Source organism: Ranitomeya variabilis, chromosome 2, assembly GCF_051348905.1.
Source record: "Ranitomeya variabilis isolate aRanVar5 chromosome 2, aRanVar5.hap1, whole genome shotgun sequence".
Classification (NCBI taxonomy): domain Eukaryota; kingdom Metazoa; phylum Chordata; class Amphibia; order Anura; family Dendrobatidae; genus Ranitomeya; species Ranitomeya variabilis.
Genome location: NC_135233.1, coordinates 553,919,180 through 553,941,908, shown reverse-complemented (window position 1 = coordinate 553,941,908; position 22,729 = coordinate 553,919,180). Strand labels below are relative to the sequence as shown.

The following is a 22,729-nucleotide window of genomic DNA, read 5'->3' as shown; positions in this document are numbered from 1 at the left end:
CCTTAAGGATACCTGTAGGTTCAGAATTACCAGGGGAGTCAGGCTCAAAACTCCTAGAAAGGGCATCCGCCTTAACATTCTTAGAACCCGGTAGGTATGACACCACAAAATTAAACCGAGAGAAAAACAACGACCAGCGCGCCTGTCTAGGATTCAGGCGTCTGGCGGACTCAAGATAAATTAAATTTTTGTGGTCGGTCAATACCACCACCTGATGTCTAGCCCCCTCAAGCCAATGACGCCACTCCTCAAAAGCCCACTTCATGGCCAAAAGCTCCCGATTCCCAATATCATAATTCCGCTCGGCGGGCGAAAATTTACGAGAAAAAAAAGCACAAGGTTTCATCACGGAGCAGTCGGAACTTCTTTGCGACAAAACCGCCCCAGCTCCGATTTCAGAAGCGTCGACCTCAACCTGAAAAGGAAGAGCAACATCAGGCTGACGCAACACAGGGGCGGAAGAAAAGCGGCGCTTAAGCTCCCGAAAGGCCTCCACAGCAGCAGGGGACCAATCAGCAACATCAGCACCCTTCTTAGTCAAATCAGTCAATGGTTTAACAACATCAGAAAAACCAGCAATAAATCGACGATAAAAGTTAGCAAAGCCCAAAAATTTCTGAAGACTCTTAAGAGAAGAGGGTTGCGTCCAATCACAAATAGCCCGAACCTTGACAGGATCCATCTCGATGGAAGAGGGGGAAAAAATGTATCCCAAGAAGGAAATCTTTTGAACCCCAAAAACGCACTTAGAACCCTTCACACACAAGGAATTAGACCGCAAAACCTGAAAAACCCTCCTGACCTGCTGGACATGAGAGTCCCAGTCATCCGAAAAAATCAGAATATCATCCAGATACACGATCATAAATTTATCCAAATAATCACGGAAAATGTCATGCATAAAGGACTGAAAGACTGAAGGGGCATTTGAAAGGCCAAAAGGCATCACCAAATACTCAAAGTGGCCCTCGGGCGTATTAAATGCGGTTTTCCACTCATCCCCCTGCTTAATTCGCACCAAATTATATGCCCCACGGAGATCTATCTTAGAGAACCACTTGGCCCCCTTTATGCGAGCAAACAAATCAGTCAGCAGTGGCAACGGATATTGATATTTAACCGTGATTTTATTCAAAAGCCGATAATCAATACACGGCCTCAAAGAGCCATCTTTCTTAAGGCCCCGTCTCACATAGCGAGATCGCTAGCGAGATCGCTGCTGAGTCACAAGTTTTGTGACGCAACAGCGACCTCCATAGCGATCTCGCTATGTGTGACACGTACCAGCGATCAGGCCCCTGCTGCGAGATCGCTGGTCGTGTCGGAATGGCCTGGACCTTTTTTTGGTCGTTGAGGCCCCGCTGACATTGCTGAATCGGTGTGTGTGACACCGATCCAGCGATGTCTTCACTGGTAACCAGGGTAAACATCGGGTTACTAAGCGCAGGGCCGCGCTTAGTAACCCGATGTTTACCCTGGTTACCAGCGTAAATGTAAAAAAAAACAAACAATACATACTCGCCTTCTGATGTCCGTCAGGTCCCTTGCCGTCTGCTTCCTGCTCTCACTGACTGCCGGCCGTACAGTGAGAAGTGAGAGCACAGCAGTGACGTCACCGCTGCGCTCTGCTCTCGCTGTACGGCCGGATCTCAGTCAGAGCAGGAAGCGGACGGCAAGGGACCTGGACACCGAAAGGCGAGTATGTACTGTTTGTTTTTTTTGGTAACCAGGGTAAACATCGGGTTACTAAGCGCGGCCCTGCGCTTAGTAACCCGATGTTTACCCTGGTTACCCGGGTGCTGCAGGGGGACTTCGGCATCGTTGAAGACAGTTTCAACGATGCCGAACTCGTTCCCCTGATCGTTGGTCGCTGGGGAGAGCGGTCTGTGTGACAGCTCCCCAGCGACCACACAGCGACTTACCAACGATCACGGCCAGGTCATATCGCTGGTCGTGATCGTTGGTAAATCGCTAAGTGAGACGGGGGTCTCAGACACAAAGAAAAAACCGGCTCCTAAGGGAGATGACGAAGGACGAATATGTCCCTTTTCCAAGGACTCCTTTATATATTCTCGCATAGCAGCATGTTCAGGCACAGACAGATTAAATAAACGACCCTTAGGGTATTTACTACCCGGAATCAAATCTATGGCACAATCGCACTCCCGGTGCGGAGGTAATGAACCAAGCTTAGGTTCTTCAAAAACGTCACGATAGTCAGACAAGAATTCAGGAATCTCAGAGGGAATAGATGACGAAATGGAAACCAAAGGTACGTCCCCATGCATCCCCTTACATCCCCAGCTTAACACAGACATAGCGTTCCAGTCGAGGACTGGGTTATGAGATTGCAGCCATGGCAATCCAAGCACCAACACATCATGTAGATTATACAGCACAAGAAAGCGAATAATCTCCTGATGATCCGGATTAATTCGCATAGTTACTTGTGTCCAGTATTGTGGTTTATTACTAGCCAATGGGGTGGAGTCAATCCCCTTCAGAGGTATAGGAGTTTCAAGAGGCTCTAAATCATACCCACAGCGTTTGGCAAAGGACCAATCCATAAGACTCAAAGCGGCGCCAGAGTCGACATAGGCATCCGCGGTAATAGATGATAAAGAACAAATCAGGGTCACAGATAGAATAAACTTAGACTGAAAAGTGCCAATTGAAACTGACTTATCAAGCTTCTTAGTACGCTTAGAGCATGCTGATATAACATGAGTTGAATCACCACAATAAAAGCACAACCCATTTTTTCGTCTAAAATTCTGCCGTTCGCTTCTGGACAGAATTCTATCACATTGCATATTCTCTGGCGTCTTCTCAGTAGACACCGCCAAATGGTGCACAGGTTTGCGCTCCCGCAGACGTCTATCGATCTGGATAGCCATTGTCATGGACTCATTCAGACCCGCAGGCACAGGGAACCCCACCATAACATCCTTAACGGCATCAGAGAGACCCTCTCTGAAATTCGCCGCCAGGGCGCACTCATTCCACTGAGTAAGCACAGACCATTTACGGAATTTTTGGCAGTATATTTCAACTTCATCTTGCCCCTGAGATAGGGACATCAAGGCTTTTTCCGCCTGAAGCTCTAAATGAGGTTCCTCATAAAGCAACCCCAAGGCCAGAAAAAACGCATCCACATTGAGCAACGCAGGATCCCCTGGAGCCAATGCAAAAGCCCAATCTTGAGGGTCGCCCCGGAGCAAGGAAATCACAATCCTGACCTGCTGAGCAGGATCTCCAGCAGAGCGAGATTTCAGGGACAAAAACAACTTGCAATTATTTTTGAAATTTTGAAAGCAAGATCTATTCCCCGAGAAAAATTCAGGCAAAGGAATTCTAGGTTCAGATATAGGAACATGAATAACAAAATCTTGTAAATTTTGAACTTTCGTGGTGAGATTATTCAAACCTGCAGCTAAACTCTGAATATCCATTTTAAACAGGTGAACACAGAGCCATTCCAGGATTAGAAGGAGAGAGAGAGAGGAAGGCTGCAATATAGGCAGACTTGCAAGTGATTCAATAGAAAGCACACTCAGAACTGAAGGAAAAAAAAAAAAATAATTTTTCAGCAGACTTCTTTTTTCTCTCCTTTCTCTGCCAATTAATTTAACCCTTTAAGGCCGGTCAAACTGTTATGGTTCTCAATGGCAAGAGAACATAGCCCAGCATACATAGGAACTAGCTCTTGGAAGGATGGAAACTTAAGCTGACCATGAACTAAACCTGCCGCACAACTAACAGTAGCCGGGTAGCGTAGCCTGCGTTTTATCCCTAGACGCCCAGCGCCGGCCGGAGGACTAACTAATCCTGGCAGAGGAAAATATAGTCCTGGCTCACCTCTAGAGAAATTTCCCCGAAAGGCAGACAGAGGCCCCCACATATATTGGCGGTGATTTAAGATGAAAATGACAAACGTAGTATGAAAATAGGTTTAGCAAAATCGAGGTCCGCTTACTAGATAGCAGGAAGACAGAAAGGGTACTTTCATGGTCAGCTGAAAACCCTATCAATACACCATCCTGAAATTACTTTAAGACTCTAGTATTAACTCATAACATCAGAGTGGCAATTTCAGATCACAAGAGCTTTCCAGACACAGAAACGAAACTGCAGCTGTGAACTGGAACAAAATGCAAAAAACAAACAAGGACAAAAGTCCGACTTAGCTGGAAGTTGTCTGGGAGCAGGAACATGCACAGAAAGGCTTCTGATTACAATGTTGACCGGCATGGAAGTGACAGAGGAGCAAGGTTAAATAGCGACTCCCACATCCTGATGGAAACAGGTGAACAGAGGGGATGATGCACACAAGTTAAATTCCACCAGTGGCCACCGGGGGAGCCCAAAATCCAATTTCACAACAGAGAACCCTCTTCCCAGTGTTTACCTTTCATGTTTGGTCAATTACTTAAATTTTTTATTTTTTTATTTTTTCAATTTTTTATTTTCTATTTTTATTAACATTTATTTTATTCTCCACTTTGGTAACCATTTTTGTATCAATTTCTACTCATATATCCCCGTATTATCCCAGCAATGCCCACATTACACAATATCATCATATACAGTCTCCCCCCTTCTGGCGCCTGTATACGGTTTTCCACTAGTATGTTTTTTTCCACCAGCACTTCTAACAGCGCTGCAACACTCCCATTCCTGGGCAATGTTTTGCCCATACTCGCATACAGGGCTAAGTGCGCATGCGCGGCTCCGTCACTTCCGGTCCGGCGATATTTTAGGGCGGCCTTCCCACCCACTCTCACTCTCCAATCCTCCGTCCAGGACAGCACAGCAAGGCGCGGGATGCGCCGCTGACCCCACAGAAGACCCCCTTCAGGTACATACACGGCGCCACCTCTCCTTCCTCTGCCGGTCAATTCCAGCCGCTTCTACCTGGTAACCCTTGGTTACCATTCACTTACCCTCTTATCTCTACCTAATCTACAGGCCCACTATGAACAGTACGGCCCTCCTTAAATAGGTTACGTTTACCTGGGACAGCAGGCCTTACTGGCCTCACTATAAGGGTACCGTCACACAGTACCATTTACATCGCTACGACGGCACGATTCGTGACGTCGTAGCATCGTATGATTATCGCTCCAGCGTCGTAGACTGCGGTCACACATTGCAATCACGGCGCTGGAGCGATGCCGAAGTCCCCGGGTAACCAGGGTAAACATCGGGTTACTAAGCGCAGGGCCGCGCTTAGTAACCCGATGTTTACCCTGGTTACCAGCGTAAACGTTAAAAAAAACCAAACAGTACATACTTACATTCCGGTGTCTGTCCCCTGGCATTCTGCTTCTCTCCACTGTGTAAGCGCCATAGCCGGAAAGCACAGCGGTGACGTCACCGCGTCACCGCTGTGCTCGCTTTCCGGCTTGCCGGCGCTCACAGTGCAGAGAAGCTGAGACGCCGGAAGACAGACACCGGAATGTGAGTATGTACTGTTTGTTTTTTTTACGTTTACGCTGGTAACCACGGTAAACATCGGGTTACTAAGCGCGGCCCTGCGCTTAGTTACCCGATGTTTACCCTGGTTACAAGCGAACACATCGCTGGATCGGTGTCACACACAACGATCCAGCGATGTCAGCGGGTGATAAAGCGACGAAAGAAAGTTCCATACGATCTGCTACGACGTACGATTCTCAGCAGGGTCCCTGATCGCTGCTGCGTGTCAGACACTGCGATATCGTATGGATATCGCTAGAACGTCCCGAATCGTACCGTCGTAGCGATCAAAATGGCACTGTGTGACGGTACCCTAAGGTATTATACTCTGCTTACAATGACCTTTTCATGAGTAGGGTTCCTCTGTTTTACATTAGTGTGGGCACCCCTAATGGGACACTTTTTTAGCACCCAGAACCATCCATTGTGTAACCCATATATTGCCTTTACACATAGAGGCATCACATTGTTCATATTATTTTATTACTATGCCCGGAATAACACCTCACTACCAGTTTGGTTGTACATAATATTCCACTAACAACACACGTGTCTGGTACCCATTCTTTACTGATAGGATCTCTATTCTATACTCTCTTGAGTTATATTTAATAACACTGTAATCTTGTCACTGTGACAGGTTATGCTCTATAAAACAGGGATCGCTTGGTCCTCCTCCACTACTGCCACCTTTATGCATGTATATCAAAGGACTAGAGGTAAACTTTGTATAGTCTAGTATCATGATTTTTGCACCATATGGCAGTATTGTTTCGCCGCACCTGATTGTGTGACCATTGTCATCCTTTTGAGTTGTTTTGTATATAATAACTTTGCTTGTTCTCTCTTCTCTTTTCTTTTGGTGATTTATTTTAGTATTTTTTTAGTTGTGTATGTAATTTTGCCAAATGTATAACAAACAATTGTTTATAAAGTTTCTTTGCTTTTTTCAGTAACCCCATGAATAAGACCCGGGAGGGTCGAAACGTCGGGTTTTGCTCTATCAATGTGGCAAATTATCACTCTGTTTTTTCTGGAATAAAATTGGCATAAACCTTTTTTTGCATCATACCAGTATTGAGTGTGCGGTAATTTTTTTTCCTATAATAGAAACATATGCACCACTTCTGCATTTATCACACACTCCTGGATTTGTCTTACAAATACTGATGTAAAATACTGACCAAATACTGCTAGTGTGACGGCAGCCTTAGACTGCGTGCTCTCAAAAAGCCTCTTTGTGTACTCCGCACGTGTCTCAGTGGGAGTACTGTGCCAAAAAGCTGCTGTGTGTACTCTGCACTGATATATGTGGGAGTACTAAGCAAAAATACTGCTGTGTGTACTTTGCACCCTCGCCTATGGGAATACTGTGCCTTTAAGTCTGTGTGTGTACTCTGTGGGAGTACTGTGCCAAAAAGCCGCTGTGTATACTTTGCACCTTCGACTGTGGGAGTGCTGTGTCTTTAAGCCTGTGTGTGTACTCTGCACCCCTATATTTATGAGTACAGTGCCAAAATGCCGCTGTGTGTACTTTGCACCCTCACTTGTGGGATTACAGTGCTTTTTAGCCTCTGTGTGTTCTCTGCACCCCTATATTGGGAGTACTGTTCCAAAAAGCCACTTTGTGTACTCTGCACCAAAATATTTTAAAGCATACTGTATGTCAAAAAGCCGCTGTGTGTACTCTGCACCCTCACCAGCGGGAGTACTGTTCCTTTAAACCTGTGTGTGTTCTCTACACCCCTATATGTGGGAGTACTGTGTAAAAAGCCACTGTATGTACTTTGTACCCTCGCCTGTGGGAGTACTCTGCCAAAAAACCTCTGTGTGTACTCTTCAGCCGTGTCTGTATGGGTAGTGCGCCTAAAAAATAATTCTACTCTGCAGCTGTCTTTTTGCGAGTAGTGTGCATAAAAAATAATTCTACTCTGCAGCCGTCTCTTTACAATTTGTGGGCCAAAAAAATAATTTTACTCTACCGTATCTATAGGAATAGCGTGCCTACAAAATAATTCTACTCTGCAGCTGTCTCATTGCCATTTTTGGAACTAAAAAATAATTCTACTCTGCAGCCATCTCTGCAACCATATGTGTGCCTAAAAAATAATTCTACTCTGCATCCGTCTATTTGCCATTTGTTGGTCAAAAAAATAATTTTACTCTACCGCTGTGTCTATAGGAGTAGTGAGTCTGCAAAATATTTCTACTCTTCAGCCCTCTTTTGCAAATAATGTGCCTAAAAAATAATTCTACTCTGCAGCCATCTCTTTGCCATTTATTGGCTAAACAAATAATAATACTCTATCACTTTGTTTGTACGAGTTGTGTCTGGGCCTAATAAATAATTATACTCTGCAGCCATTTGCATGCAAGTAGTTTGCATAAAAAATAATTATATTGTGCCGCTGTGTCTATACGAGTTGTGGCTGGGCCTAATACATAATTATACTCTACCGTTGTGTCTGTACAAAATTGTTATATTCTGTGTGTTCGAGCACACATTGAGTAGACTATCAATGAGGGACAAAAATGTGGCTTTAGTGGTGCTTGTGTAGCTGCTGCTGGTGGTGATGGTGGTGGACCTGCTGCAGGGAGATGACGAGATCATTCTGTTACTGATACGTTCCCAAATACAACACCTTCCCCTGGTGTATACAGCTGACAGGACGTTATGCATAATTTCATAGGTCCGAATACTGCTACACGAATGGTGAGACCAGAGCATGTTGAAGCAGTGTTACATTGGATGGCTGACAGTGGCTCCAGTTCCTTTTCATTATCTTCCACCCAGTACACTGCAGAAAGCTCCGAGTTGGCTCCTGTGGACCATAGTTATCGTGCTCACACCTCATCCCCTTCAAATCAGCCAAGCAGTCTGAGCCCCAAGTCATGCAGACAGGGCCGGACTGGCCATCTGGCAAATGCCAGAAGGGCCTGTCTGGTCGTGGGCTGCCTTGTCCGCTACGTTGTTAACAGAATCGGTGTTCTCGAGATACCCATACTGTTAAGAGTTGTGATGGAGCACAAAGTTGCTGACTCTGTCACTTACCCCAGCAGGCCACGGGTATCATTAGAAATATTGGTCTTGTAGAAAATCTTCCTTTCCTCCATCCACTAATATTAGTGATACATCTGGTTCATGGGGACGGGGACAACATGGGCCTGTGTGATTTAAAATGCCAGCACTGAATTTCAGCCCCAGTCCGTACCTGCATGCAGAAGTTACTTCTGCTCTTTGGTGTCTCCGCTGGCTGTGGTTCCATGGGTCATCCACCTGTCCCTGACCCACAAGTGGAAGATATTGAATGCACTGATGCCTAAACAATTGTTCAGTTGGAAGATGATTACATGGAAAAGTTAGTGTACACGGTCAGTGGACAATCACAACACATCTCTGGTGATGACAAAACACAGGTGCGAACTGCTGTGTCTTTGTCCAGTGTGCAGACCGGCAAGGAGGGCAGGGGTGAGGACTGGGTGGAAGACAATGCGTGGGATGATGAGGTCTTAGACCACACATGAAGCGAAAGTCATCCTAGTGTTGTGCACAGTTCAGAGGAAGAGGAGGTATTCACACTGCCCCAGCAGCATGGAAAAAGAGGGAGCAGAGTACAAAGGTACAGCATGCAGCCCCTAGCCAATACGTCGGCTACTACTGCCCAACACACCGCTAAAACAAGCACACCAAAGCCATCTCAAAAGATCTCCCTGGCATGGCATTCCTTCGGGGAATGTGCTGACGTCAAGCGATGGGTGGTTTGCATGCTGTGCCATCAGAGACTAAGACGAGCAATATAGGTGACAATTGGTAGAGCAATAAGTAAGGTTACGTTTCAACCCAGCCTATAGCTTTCTCAAACATCGCTAGATCCGGTAATATTGGAAAATGTAGGGTGGCTGCCTGGTGAGCTTTTTGGAGAATTATATGATGTCCAAGAGGAGGGCATATGGAGAGATGTCCAGGAAGTTGGATGAAAAAGCGCACACTGTCCATAAAGCCTGTATTGTTACAACTGCTGATTACTGGGTGGCCACCCGGCTTGATCCCTGTAACAAGTACAACTTACCATCATTAGGGTTGAGCGACTTTTACTTTTTCAGGATCGAGTCGGGTTTCGCGAAACCCGACTTTGTCAAAAGTCGGGTCGGGTGAAATCGGCCGATTATTGCGAAAAGTCGGGGATCCGACCGAAACACGAAACCCATTGCAAGTCAATGGAGAATCAAAGTCGGCAGTGAGTGGAGGACAGGAAAACACCAACAGAGCCCATTTAATGCCAAAAACATCAATTCTTGTTACTTAAGCTTGTCAATCTTAATTTACCTTATAATAATAATAGTTAGCCATTGAAAATTTGGGGGTCATTTGGCAACAGTTGTGGGGGGAGTAGGGCTGGCTCAAGTTTTTCATGGACCCAGGAAACGCGGACTACATCACGGCGGTGGAGCAGGGAGAGGTAAGTATTTCAACTTTGCAAGTCCTGTGATCCTGAGCAAGCAGGGGGGGCACACTCGTTCGCATTGCCACTGGCACAGGGCCCCTCAAAGTACGGCGTTGTGATTGACGGCGGGGGCGCCTCCCACAGGCAGAGACACTTTTGCGTACTATGAGGGGCCCTGTGCCAGTGACGTCACCAATGAGTATGCCCCCCACCTGTTGAAGGAACCTGCACTTTCATCTGCACCTTCCTCTTTGTCCCCGTGTAAGGTGGTATAGTATGCGGGAAGGTGAACCAGACTTTCTGCAGGGTCAGATACTGGCTATGTAGAGTGCAAGCGGAATGTAGTGGTCTGGGTCAATGTACCGGCAGACTCATCTAGCAGTGGCTGGGCAATGGGCAGGATGAGGAGGAAACACAGATATAGGCCCAAAGAATAAAGTAGGCTCAATGCAGTTCAAAATGGGTAACGGGTACACAGGCAGCATTGTTTTGGTCAGCGGAGGACGATTAGTAGGACTGGCGCAGACAGACTTACTAGGCCTAAAATAAAAAAGTTGGCTCAATGCAGTTTAAAATGGGTAACAGGGGTACACAGGCAGCACTGGTTTGGTCAGCGGAGGACGATTGCTAGGAGTGGCGCAGACAGACTTACTAGGCCTAAAATAAAAAAGTAGGCTCAATGCAGTTCAAAATGGGTAACGGGTACACAGGCAGCATTGTTTTAGTCAGCGGAGGACGATTAGTAGGAGTGGCGCAGACAGAGTTACTAGGCCTAAAATAAAAAAGTAGGCTCAATGCAGTTCAAAATGGGTAACAGGGGTACACAGGCAGCACTGGTTTGGTCAGCGGAGAACGATTGCTAGGAGTGGCGCAGACAGACTTACTAGGCCTAAAATAAAAAAGTTGGCTCAATGCAGTTCTAAACTGGTAACAGGAGTAAACTGGTGGCACTGCTTTGTTCGGTGGAGGACAACTGGAATAAGTGTCTGACACAGTATATTGGCCTAAATAGTAAAGCGGGCTAAATGTCTGCAAAAAAAATGTTCGTAAATAAACAGGTGGCAAAGCAACGTACAGGGGTGGGTTCCTCTGCTGAGTACCAGATAGTGGTAGTTCGCGCACAGTATTCACAGGTCAAAATGGAGGGCATGGTCCCTGTCTATATTTACTATCAGCTCTCAATTTGTATTGGCAGTGCCATTGAAGGATTTAACAGCACCGAGTAAACAGTGGTGGAGCACTGTTTGAGCTGGGGGGGGAACACTCTCTCGTGGGCGGCGGTACTGGCCCAGGGCCCCTCATATTACGACGGTGTGTCTGATGTTGGGTGTGCACCCCCACCGCCAGAGACACTTAATTGTACGATGAGGGACCCTGTGCCAGTGCCGTCGGCCAAAAGTGGGCACACCCACCTGTCCAGGCAAACGGCACTCGCAGGGGTGCTTGCGCCAAGTGGTGACCACGGTCCCATGGGGGGAGTCAGCCCATTTAGGGAGGTGTTAAAAATGGCCTATGGTGGACATTCAGGAGCAGCAAATGGAGGAATTGGAGCCTTCAGTAAGAGGAGGCCAAAAGCAAGACCTTTTTAAAGGAAAGCTACGTGTCAGCAGGGGAAGGTGGGGCAAAAGAATTTGAAATCCAAGATTGGTTCATTTTAATGAAGGTTAGATCATCAACATTTTGGGTAGTCAGACGTGTCCTTTTTTCGGTCAGTATTGAACCAGCAGCACTGAAGACTCTTTCTGATAGCACACTGGCAGCAGGGCAAGCGAGCTCCTGTAATGCATATTCTGCCAATTCAGGCCAGGTGTCTAGTTTAGATGCCCAGTAATCAAAGGGGAATGACCTGTGAGGGAGAACATCGATAAGGGAGGAAAAGTAGTTTGTAACCATACTGGACAAATGCTGTCTCCTGTCACTTTGAATCGATGCAGCTGTCCCTGTCGTGTCAGCGGTCATTGAAAAATCACTCCACAACCTTGTCATAAAACCCCTCTGTCCAACACCACTTCGGATTTCTGCACCGCTAGCACCTCTGCCGTGTTGCCCCCTACGGCTCGTGTGAGAACCATCACTGCCGCTGTGTGCTGGGAATGCCAGAACCAAACGGTCTACAAGAGTTGCTTGTTTGGTAGCCAGTATTTGCTCTAGGTTCTCATGTGGCATGATATTTTGCAATTTCCCTTTGTAGCGTGGTTCCAGTAGGCAGGCCAACCAGTAATCGTCATCGGTCATCATTTTGACAATGCGGGGGTCCCTTTTTAGGATACGCAAGGCATACTCAGCCATGTGGGCCAATGTTCCAGGTGTCAATTCACTGCTTCTGCTGGGTTGAGGAGCACTTTCTTGCAAATGTACATCACAAGTGTCCCGCAAGAAACCTGTACCAGACCTTGCAACGGCACCAGTTTCTATTGCCCCCTTAGAAGCTCCCTCCTCCCATAAATATTCAGCCCCATCATCCTCCTCCTCATCCTCTTCGTCCACCACCTCGTCCTGGACAGTTCCCTGACCAGACAATGGCTGACTGTCATCAAGGCTTCCCTCCTCCTCGGCTGCAGACGCCTGCTCTTTAATGTGTGTCAAACTTTGCATCAGCAGACGCATAAGTGGAATGCTCATGCTTATGATGGCGTCGTCTGCACTTACCAGCCGTGTGCATTCCTCAAAACACTGAAGGACTTGACAGAGGTCTTGTAGCTTCGACCACTGCACACTAGACAACTCCATGTCTGCCATCCAACTGCCTGCCCGTGTAAGCGTATCCTCCCACAAATAAATGACAGCACGCCTCTGTTCACACAGCCTCTGAACCATGTGCAGTGTGGAGTTCCACCTTGTTGCAACATCTATAATTAGGCATTGCTGTGGAAGATTTGGCGATCGCTGATGGTTCAGCATACGGCTGGAGTGTACGGGCGACTGGCGGATGTGCGAACAAAGTTTTCGCACCTTCAGGAGCAGGGCTGGTAACTCCGGATAATTTTTCAGGAAGCACTGCACCACCAGGTTCAAAGTGTGAGCCAAGCAAGGTATGTGTTTAAGTTGTGAAAGGGCTATGGCAGCCATAAAATTCCTTCCGTTATCACTGACTACCTTGCCTGCTTCAAGATGTACATTGCCCAGCCATGACTCAGTTTCTTGCTGCAAGAACTCGGCCAGTACTTCCGCGGTGTGTCTGTTGTCGCCCAAACACTTCATTTCCAACACAGCCTGCTGATGCTTACCACTAGCTGTTCCATAATGAGACACCTCGTGTTCAACACTGGCTGCTGCGGATGGAGTTGCCAGGCGACTGCGCTCTGTGGACGAGCATTCGCTTCTGGAGGAGGAGGAGGAGGAGGAAGGGTGTCGAACGCCTACTGCCAACTGTTTCCTAGACCATGGGCTAGGCAGAACTGTCCCACTATGGCTGTCCCCTGTGGACCCTGCATCCACCACATTAACCCAGTGCGCCGTGATGGACACGTAACGTCCCTGGCCATGCCTACTGGTCCATGCATCTGTGGTGAGGTGCACCTTTCCACTGACAGACTGCCTCAGTGCATGGACAATGCGGTCTTTGACATGCTGGTGGAGGGCTGGGATGGCTTTTCTCGCAAAGAAGTGGCGACTAGGTAGGTCATAGCGTGGTACTGCGTAGGCCATCAGGTCTTTGAAAGCTTTGCTTTCGACCAACCAGTAGGGCATCATCTCTAACGAGATTAATCTGGCATTGTGGGCGGTCAAACCCTGTGTACGCGGATGAGAGGATGAGTACTTTCTTTTCCTCACGAGAGTCTCTTCTAGGGTGAGCTGGACAGGAGACCTGCAGATGGTGGAACTAGCAGTGGTGGTGGTGGTGGACATGGCGGATTGAGAGACAGTTGGTGATGTTGGCCTACAAACAGGGCCGGCTCCAGGTTTTTGAGGGCCCCGGGCAAAAGAGTCTCAGTGGGCCCCTTTAACACATACCATGATTTATGATGCACAGATACGACAGAGAAATATAGGTATAGTACAATGCCAGATTTCACTTCTTACATGATTGATAGCTATTGTAAATTCTGCAGTGTATATATACAGGAGGAGTGGTACTGTGCAGTGTATATATACAGGAGGAGTGGTACTGTGCAGTGTATATATACAGGACAGGAGGAGTGGTACTGTGCTGTGTATATATACAGGACAGGAGGAGTGGTACTGTGCAGTGTATATATACAGGACGTGTGGTACTGTGCATTGTATATATACAGGACAGGAGAAGTGGTACTGTGCAGTGTATATATACAGGACAGGAGAAGTGGTACTGTGCAGTGTATATATACAGGACAGGAGAAGTGGTACTGTGCAGTGTACATATACAGGACAGGAGAAGTGGTACTGTGCAGTGTATATATACAGGACAGGAGGAGTGGTACTGTGCAGTGTATATATACAGGACAGGAGAAGTGGTACTGTGCAGTGTATATATACAGGACAGGGGGAGTGGTACTGTGCAGTGTATATATACAGGACAGGAGAAGTGATACTGTGCAGTGTACATACACAGGACAGGAGGAGCGGTACTGTGCCGTGTATATACACAGGACAGGAGGAGTGGTACTGTGCAGTATATATATACAGGGGGAGAGGTGCTGTGCAGTATATATATACGGGGGAGAGGTGCTGTGCAGTGTATATATACAGGTCCTTCTCAAAAAATTAGCATATAGTGTTAAATTTCATTATTTACCATAATGTAATGATTACAATTAAACTTTCATATATTATAGATTCATTATCCACCAACTGAAATTTGTCAGGTCTTTTATTGTTTTAATACTGATGATTTTGGCATACAACTCCTGATAACCCAAAAAACCTGTCTCAATAAATTAGCATATCAAGAAAAGGTTCTCTAAATGACCTATTACCCTAATCTTCTGAATCAACTAATTAACTCTAAACACATGCAAAAGATACCTGAGGCTTTTAAAAACTCCCTGCCTGGTTCATTACTCAAAACCCCCATCATGGGTAAGACTAGCGACCTGACAGATGTCAAGAAGGCCATCATTGACACCCTCAAGCAAGAGGGTAAGACCCAGAAAGAAATTTCTCAACAAATAGGCTGTTCCCAGAGTGCTGTATCAAGGCACCTCAATGGTAAGTCTGTTGGAAGGAAACAATGTGGCAGAAAACGCTGTACAACGAGAAGAGGTGACCGGACCCTGAGGAAGATTGTGGAGAAGGACCGATTCCAGACCTTGGGGAACCTGAGGAAGCAGTGGACTGAGTCTGGTGTGGAAACATCCAGAGCCACCGTGCACAGGCGTGTGCAGGAAATGGGCTACAGGTGCCGCATTCCCCAGGTAAAGCCACTTTTGAACCATAAACAGCGGCAGAAGCGCCTGACCTGGGCTACAGAGAAGCAGCACTGGACTGTTGCTAAGTGGTCCCAAGTACTTTTTTCTGATGAAAGCAAATTTTGCATGTCATTCGGAAATCAAGGTGCCAGAGTCTGGAGGAAGACTGGGGAGAAGGAAATGCCAAAATGCCTGAAGTCCAGTGTCAAGTACCCACAGTCAGTGATGGTGTGGGGTGCCATGTCAGCTGCTGGTGTTGGTCCACTGTGTTTCATCAAGGGCAGGGTCAATGCAGCTAGCTATCAGGAGATTTTGGAGCACTTCATGCTTCCATCGGCTGAAATGCTTTATGGAGATGAAGATTTCATTTTTCAGCACGACCTGGCACCTGCTCACAGTGCCAAAACCACTGGTAAATGGTTTACTGACCATGGTATTACTGTGCTCAATTGGCCTGCCAACTCTCCTGACCTGAACCCCATAGAGAATCTGTGGGATATTTTGAAGAGAAAGTTGAGAGACGCAAGACCCAACACTCTGGATGAGCTTAAGGCCGCTATTGAAGCATCCTGGGCCTCCATAACATCTCAGCAGTGTCACAGGCTGATTGCCTCCATGCCACGCCGCATTGAAGCAGTCATTTCTGCCAAAGGATTCCCGACAAAGTATTGAGTGCATAACTGAACATTATTATTTGATGGTTTTTTTGTTTGTTATTAAAAAACACTTTTATTTGATTGGACGGGTGAAATATGCTAATTTATTGAGACAGGTTTTTTGGGTTATCAGGAGTTGTATGCCAAAATCATCAGTATTAAAACAATAAAAGACCTGACAAATTTCAGTTGGTGGATAATGAATCTATAATATATGAAAGTTTAATTGTAATCATTACATTATGGTAAATAATGAAATTTAACACTATATGCTAATTTTTTGAGAAGGACCTGTACAGGGGGAGTGGTACTCTGCAGAGTATATTTACAGGGGGAGAGGTGCTGTGCAGTATATATATACAGTGGGAGAGGTGCTGTGCAGTATATATATACAGGGGGAGAGGTGCTGTGCAGTATATATATACGGGGGAGTGGTACTGTGCAGTATATATATATATATATATATATATACAGGGGGAGTGGTACTGTGCAGTGAGTATACTTCAGCATCTCAGCTGCAACCTGCAGCCGCCCAGCTCACCCAGAACCCCAGAATACAGGGATATCATTGCACTCACTCAGGCGCCGGTAGGAGCTCCTCCAGAATCTGCAGTTTAGCAGTGCAGCCAGGGGCCAAGAGCAGAGCAGGAGAACGTGCTCTCCGTGGCTCCACCCACAAACAGTCACGCTGGCTGCTTTCTTAACCCTTATGTGCCTGCCTGACTGCACTGACCGAGTGAGAAGATGCTTGTGCTGTATCTATGACAGCGTGAGTGGGCCCCCCGTCTCACCAGGGCCCCGGCACTTGCCCGGGTGCGCCAGGTGCTGACGCCAGCTCTGCCTACATACAGTGCTTCCTACCAATAACCTTCTGATTCCCTGCCTGCTTTGGCCTTGCGACGATCCCTCCACATTTGCTCCTGGTGGTGGCCGAACCGGTGGGCTTACAGTGAGGGAAGCAATGTAGTGTTGCTGACTACCTTCATTCTGAACAGGTGCACCAACGGTACAGGACGTTTGGTAATTAGTCCAGGCTTGCAAGTGCATGCTGGTTAAATGTCTACGCATGCACGTTGTATTTAAATTTTGAAGAATCTTCCCTCTGCTAAAGGTCTTTGAGCATTTCTTACAGATCACTTTAGACTGATCATTGGGATCTTGGTAAAAAAAAATGCCATACTGCACTCTTCCTACTATGGAATTCCTTTTCAGGCATTGCACGCTGTGCAACTTTCAGTGGTTGGCCACGCTGTCCTAAAACTGTTTTTGTCACACGCTTTGGGCCTGATATGGGCCTGGCTGATGCCAGCTGTTGCGATGTACATTGGTGTTGCTGCGGATAACCCTCCTCCACTTGTGAACTAGTGCCAGCGGCACCCTCTTCCCCCAATGGCTGCCAATCTGGGTCAAGAACTGGGTCATCTATCACCTCCTCCTCCACAATGTCATGTGCACCTTCCTCAGTGTCACCGTCTAAGCCGGTGCTATAGCGTTCGGGACAGGGCACCATAGTCTCATCAGGGTCAGATTCTGGCTCAGGAAACTGCGAAGGCAATGTAGTGATCTGAGTCAATGGAACAGCATCATAATCTAGCTGTGGCTGTGCATCAGTGCACTCCATGTCCGATTCTTCTTGTAATGGGCAGTGTACAATTTCCCATTCTAACCCTGGCACGGTATGGGTAAAGAGCTCCATGGAGTAACGTGTAGTGTCGCCTGACGCATCCTTCACTTTTGGTTTGGGAGAAGGACACAAGGAAATGTCTTTTTCCGGACCGGAAGCATCCACTGACGACTGGCTGCTCTTAGATTTTGAACTTTGGGAAGAGGATGCGAAAGAGCTGGAGGCTGAGTCAGCAAGGAAAGACAAAACTTTTTCCTGCTGCTCCGGCTTTAAAAGCTGTTTTCCTACTCCCAGGTAAGGGAGCCTTCGAGGCCTTGTGTAGCCAGACGATGACGCAGGCTCAACACCTCCAGCCTTAGGTGCTACTGTGCCTTTGCCACTACCACCAGATGCAGCACCACCACCACCATCAGTACTCGCTGGCAACCCCCGCCCACGACCTCTTCCACCAGACTTCCTCATTTTTTGGGGGGAGACACTGAACCACAACTCTGGCCCAGTGGTACAACACAACACTATGAACGTGGCAGAAAGTGGCTGCCTGATATACGACACACTAGCAGTACAGCAGAATATAAACTGTGTGAGAATTACTATCTCACTTTAGGGGGGAGAAACTGAACCACAACTCTGGCCCAGTGGTATAACACAACAATATGAACGTGGCAGAAAGTGGCTGCCTGATAAACGACACACTAGCAGTACAGCAGAATATAAACTGTGTGAGAAATACTATCTCACTTTTGGGGGGAGACTGTTATGGTTCTCAATGGCAAGAGAACATAGCCCAGCAAACATACGAACTAGCTCTTGGAAGGATGGAAACTAAACTGACCATGAACTAAACCTGCCGCACAACTAACAGTAGCCGGGTAGCGTAGCCTGCGTTTTATCCCTAGACGCCCAGCGCCGGCCGGAGGACTAACTAATCCTGACAGAGGAAAATATAGTCCTGGCTCACCTCTAGAGAAATTTCCCCGAAAGGCAGACAGAGGCCCCCACAAATATTGGCGGTGATTTTAGATGAAATGACAAACGTAGTATGAAAATAGGTTTAGCAAAATTGAGGTCCGCTTACTAGATAGCAGGAAGACAGAAAGGGCACTTTCATGGTCAGCTGAAAACCCTATCAAAATACCATCCTGAAATTACTTTAAGACTCTAGTATTAACTCATAACATCAGAGTGGCAATTTCAGATCACAAGAGCTTTCCAGACACAGAAACGAAACTACAGCTGTGAACTGGAACAAAATGCAAAAACAAAAAAGGACTAAGTCCAACTTAGCTGGGAGTTGTCTAGCAGCAGGAACATGCACAGAAAGGCTTCTGATTACAATGTTGACCGGCATGGAAGTGACAGAGGAGCAAGGCTAAATAGCGACTCCCACATCCTGATGGAAACAGGTGAACAGAGAGGATGATGCACACCAGTTCAATTCCACCAGTGGCCACCGGGGGAGCCCAAAATCCAATTTCACAACAGGAGACACTGAACCACAGCTCTGGCCCAGTGGTATAACACAACACTATGAACGTGGCAGAAAGTGGCTGCCTGATATACGACACACTAGCAGTACAGCAGAATATAAACTGTGTGAGAAATACTATCTCACTTTTGGGGGGAGACACTGAACCACAACTCTGGCCCAGTGGTATAACACAACACTATGAACGTGACAGAAAGTGGCTGCCTGATATATGACACACTAGCAGTACTGCAGAATATAAACTGTGTGAGAAATACTATCTCACTTTTGGGGGGAGACACTGAACCACAACTCAGGCCCAGTGGTATAACACAACACTATGAACATGGCAGAAAGTGGCTGCCTGATATACGACACACTAGCAGTACTGCAGAATATAAACTGTGTGAGAATTACTATCTCACTTTTGGGGGGAGAAACTGAACCACAACTCTGGCCCAGTGGTATAACACAACACTATGAATGTGGCAGAAAGTGGCTGTAATTATTATAAAAAAAAAAAAATTCTGCAATAACACGCTCCCTAGTCCCTACAATGATCTCAGGACAAGTATGGCAGCAATAAAAAGGACTTCAGAACAAAAAAGTGTGGACAAATAAACAAGACAGGTAACTAGTGTTGAGCGATACCGTCCGATACTTGAAAGTATCGGTATCGGAAAGTATCGGCCGATACCGGCAAAGTATCGGATCTAATCCGATACCGATACCCGATACCAATACAAGTCAATGGGACTCATGTATCGGACGGTATTCCTGATGGTTCCCAGGGTCTGAAGGAGAGGAAACTCTCCTTCAGGCCCTGGGAACCATATTAATGTGTAAAATAAAGAATTAAAATAAAAAATATTGCTATACTCACCTCTCCGACGCAGCCTGCACCTTACCGAGGGAACCGGCAGCGTTGTTTGCTTAAAATTCGCGCTTTAACTTCCTTACGTGAAGTCCCGGCTTGTGATTGGTCGCGCGCCGCCCATGTGGCCGGGACGCAACCAATCACAGCAAGCCGTGACGTAATTTCAGGTCCTTCAGGATTTTAAAATTACGTTCCGGCGTTGTGATTGGTTGCGTCGCGGTCACATGGGCGACGCGACCAATCACAAGCCGTGACGTCACGGTAGGCAGGAGACGCGCGCATTTTAAAAGGCTTGCTGTGATTGGTCGCGTCGTGGTCACATGGGCGGCGCGCGACCAATCACAAGCTGGGACTTCAAGTAAGGTAGTTAAAGCGCGAATTTTAAGCAAACAACGCTGCCGGTTCCCTCGGTAAGGTGCAGGCTGCGTCGGAGAGGTGAGTATAGCAATATTTTTTATTTTAATTCTTTATTTTACACATTAATGTTGTTTCGATACCGATACCCGATACCACAAAAGTATCGGATCTCGGTATCGGAATTCCGATACAGCAAATATCGGCCGATACCCGATACTTGCGGTATCGGAATGCTCAACACTAGTCACTAGTGACATTGAGTTGCTGGCAAATACTCAGAGGGGAGGGTCTAATCTTACTAAATTGGAAAGAACAGCCATTGAAGATTTGAAATCCTGGGAAGATGTAATTTACAAGCCAGCAGACAAAGGTGGCAACCTTGTTATATGGCCCATAGAATTATATGAGAAACAAGCCAATAAACTGCTGGATGATGGTAATTGTTATCGCAAATTGCATTACAATCCAATATCTTCTTTCCAGGCAGAATTAATTGACATCATGGAGAATGCATTTGATCAGAACATCATATCAAAAGCTTTTTTGGACAATATTAAGAAATTCAAACTGAAACTTTCCACTTGTTATTTGATACCAAAACTTCACAAAAATCCAGCGGACCCTCCCGGACGCCCCATTCTTGCAGGTAATGGTGGATTATGTGAACTCATCTCGGATGTTGTGGATTATTTTTTGAGTACCTTGGTAATCTCCCTCCCTTCGTATATTAGGGACACCACGTCGGCCTTACTGCGACTTGACCAGTTGTCCTTAGATGACTACATGGTTCTTGTCACGGCCGATGTGGAGTCCCTATATACATCAATTAGACATCAAGATGGCTTGGAAGCTGCCAAACTATTTCTCCTTTCCAGTAATTTGGATGGTCCCCTTGCCAATTTTATCCTTACCTTGTTAGAATTTTTGTTACATCATAATGTATTTGTTTTTAATTCACATATTTTTCTTCAAAAACAAGGTACGGCAATGGGGGCCTCCTGTGCCCCTGCCAATGCCAATCTTTTTCTAGGGGCATGGGAAAGGAGGATTTTTCAAGATGGCCTCATCCAGGAAATGAACTCGGTTCATAACTGGATGAGGCACATCGACGATATTTTGTTTTTGTGGGAGGGAGACACAAAGGGTCTGTATAGTCTGATGTCTAAATTAAACAACAATAACCAAAATATTAAATTAACTTTTGTTTTTGGTAGACAGATTGATTTTTTGGACATTAAGATTCAAACGGACAATGAGGGCAGGATTCAAACGGATATATATAGAAAACCAACAGCTACTAATTCCTTACTCAGGGCAGATTCGTCACATCCAAGATCCACAATACATGGGATTCCAATTGGACAGTTTCTAAGAGCAAAAAGAATCTGCTCGAATGAACAGAGTTTTGAGAAACAATCGGCAGATTTGGCAGCAAGATTTATCCAAAGGGGTTACAGCAAGAGATCAATAAAAAGAGGATACTTGAAAGCCAAAAAGACCCCACGGAATCAGCTATTGTATGGGTTCCCAAATCGTTTGGAGCACAAAGAAAATATGGATCAGGTACGTTTTATATCGACATATAATAACAAATGGCAAGACCTCACCCAGATTATTCTCAAACATTGGGGTGTACTGATGAGTGACCCTATCTTGAAAAGAATTCTACCTCCAAAACCTTCTTTTGTAGCCAAAAGAGCGGCTAACCTCAAAGATATTTTGGTGCATAGCCATTACGATCCAATGAGAAATGTCAATAAAGCAAAAAAAGAAGGAAAACGGGTTGGCTTTTTTCCTTGTGGCCTGTGCAAAGGATGTCTTAATCATGTGAAGACTTCCACTTTTTCAAATTATGATGGGACCCGTAATTATGATATAAGGAGATATTTAGACTGTTCGTCTAAAGGGGTCGTTTATCAGGCTAAATGTACCTGTGAGAAAATCTACATAGGTTTAACAACTAGGGAACTAAAAATAAGAACTAGAGAACACGTTAGGGATATTCAAAAAGCCAAAACCATTGATGATATCAGTACCCTCAAGTCTCTCCCAAGACATTTCAAAAAACATCATGGGGGCTCTAGTAGTGATCTCACTATTAGAGCCATAGATCAGATAGATCTTGGATTTAGAGGGGGGGATTTGGGTCGGGCTCTAGCACAACTAGAGAGTAAGTGGATCTTTTGATTGGGAGCTATGAGTCCGCAGGGACTTAATGAGAATTTAGGATTTGCAGCATTTCTTTAAACGTGAATAAATGGGCATTCTTTTAATGTGAGAGGATTAATTTCATCTTATTTAAGTGGTTTTAATATGTATGATTATATGTTTACTAATTTGTTTTAATTTTTTATTAGATGGTTTCTTATGGTTTATGGTATTGTGATCAACTATGGTGGCTTGCTCCTATTTTCCGTATGCATCAAAAAGTCTGGTTATTGAATAGGATATTAAAAGACTCCAGCATCGGGTGAGCAATTTCGTTGCAGAAGAAAGT

At 46.0% G+C, this 22,729-nt stretch overlaps 1 long non-coding RNA gene across 1 annotated transcript; it reads left to right on the top strand.

The window, feature by feature from the left end:
• Positions 1-4,708: 4,708 nt before the first annotated feature.
• Positions 4,709-20,855, top strand: LOC143809708 (uncharacterized). Its single transcript, XR_013222408.1, has 3 exons — positions 4,709-4,858; positions 6,119-6,197; positions 20,716-20,855. It is a non-coding gene; the product is annotated as an uncharacterized LOC143809708 (long non-coding RNA).
• Positions 20,856-22,729: the final 1,874 nt, after the last annotated feature.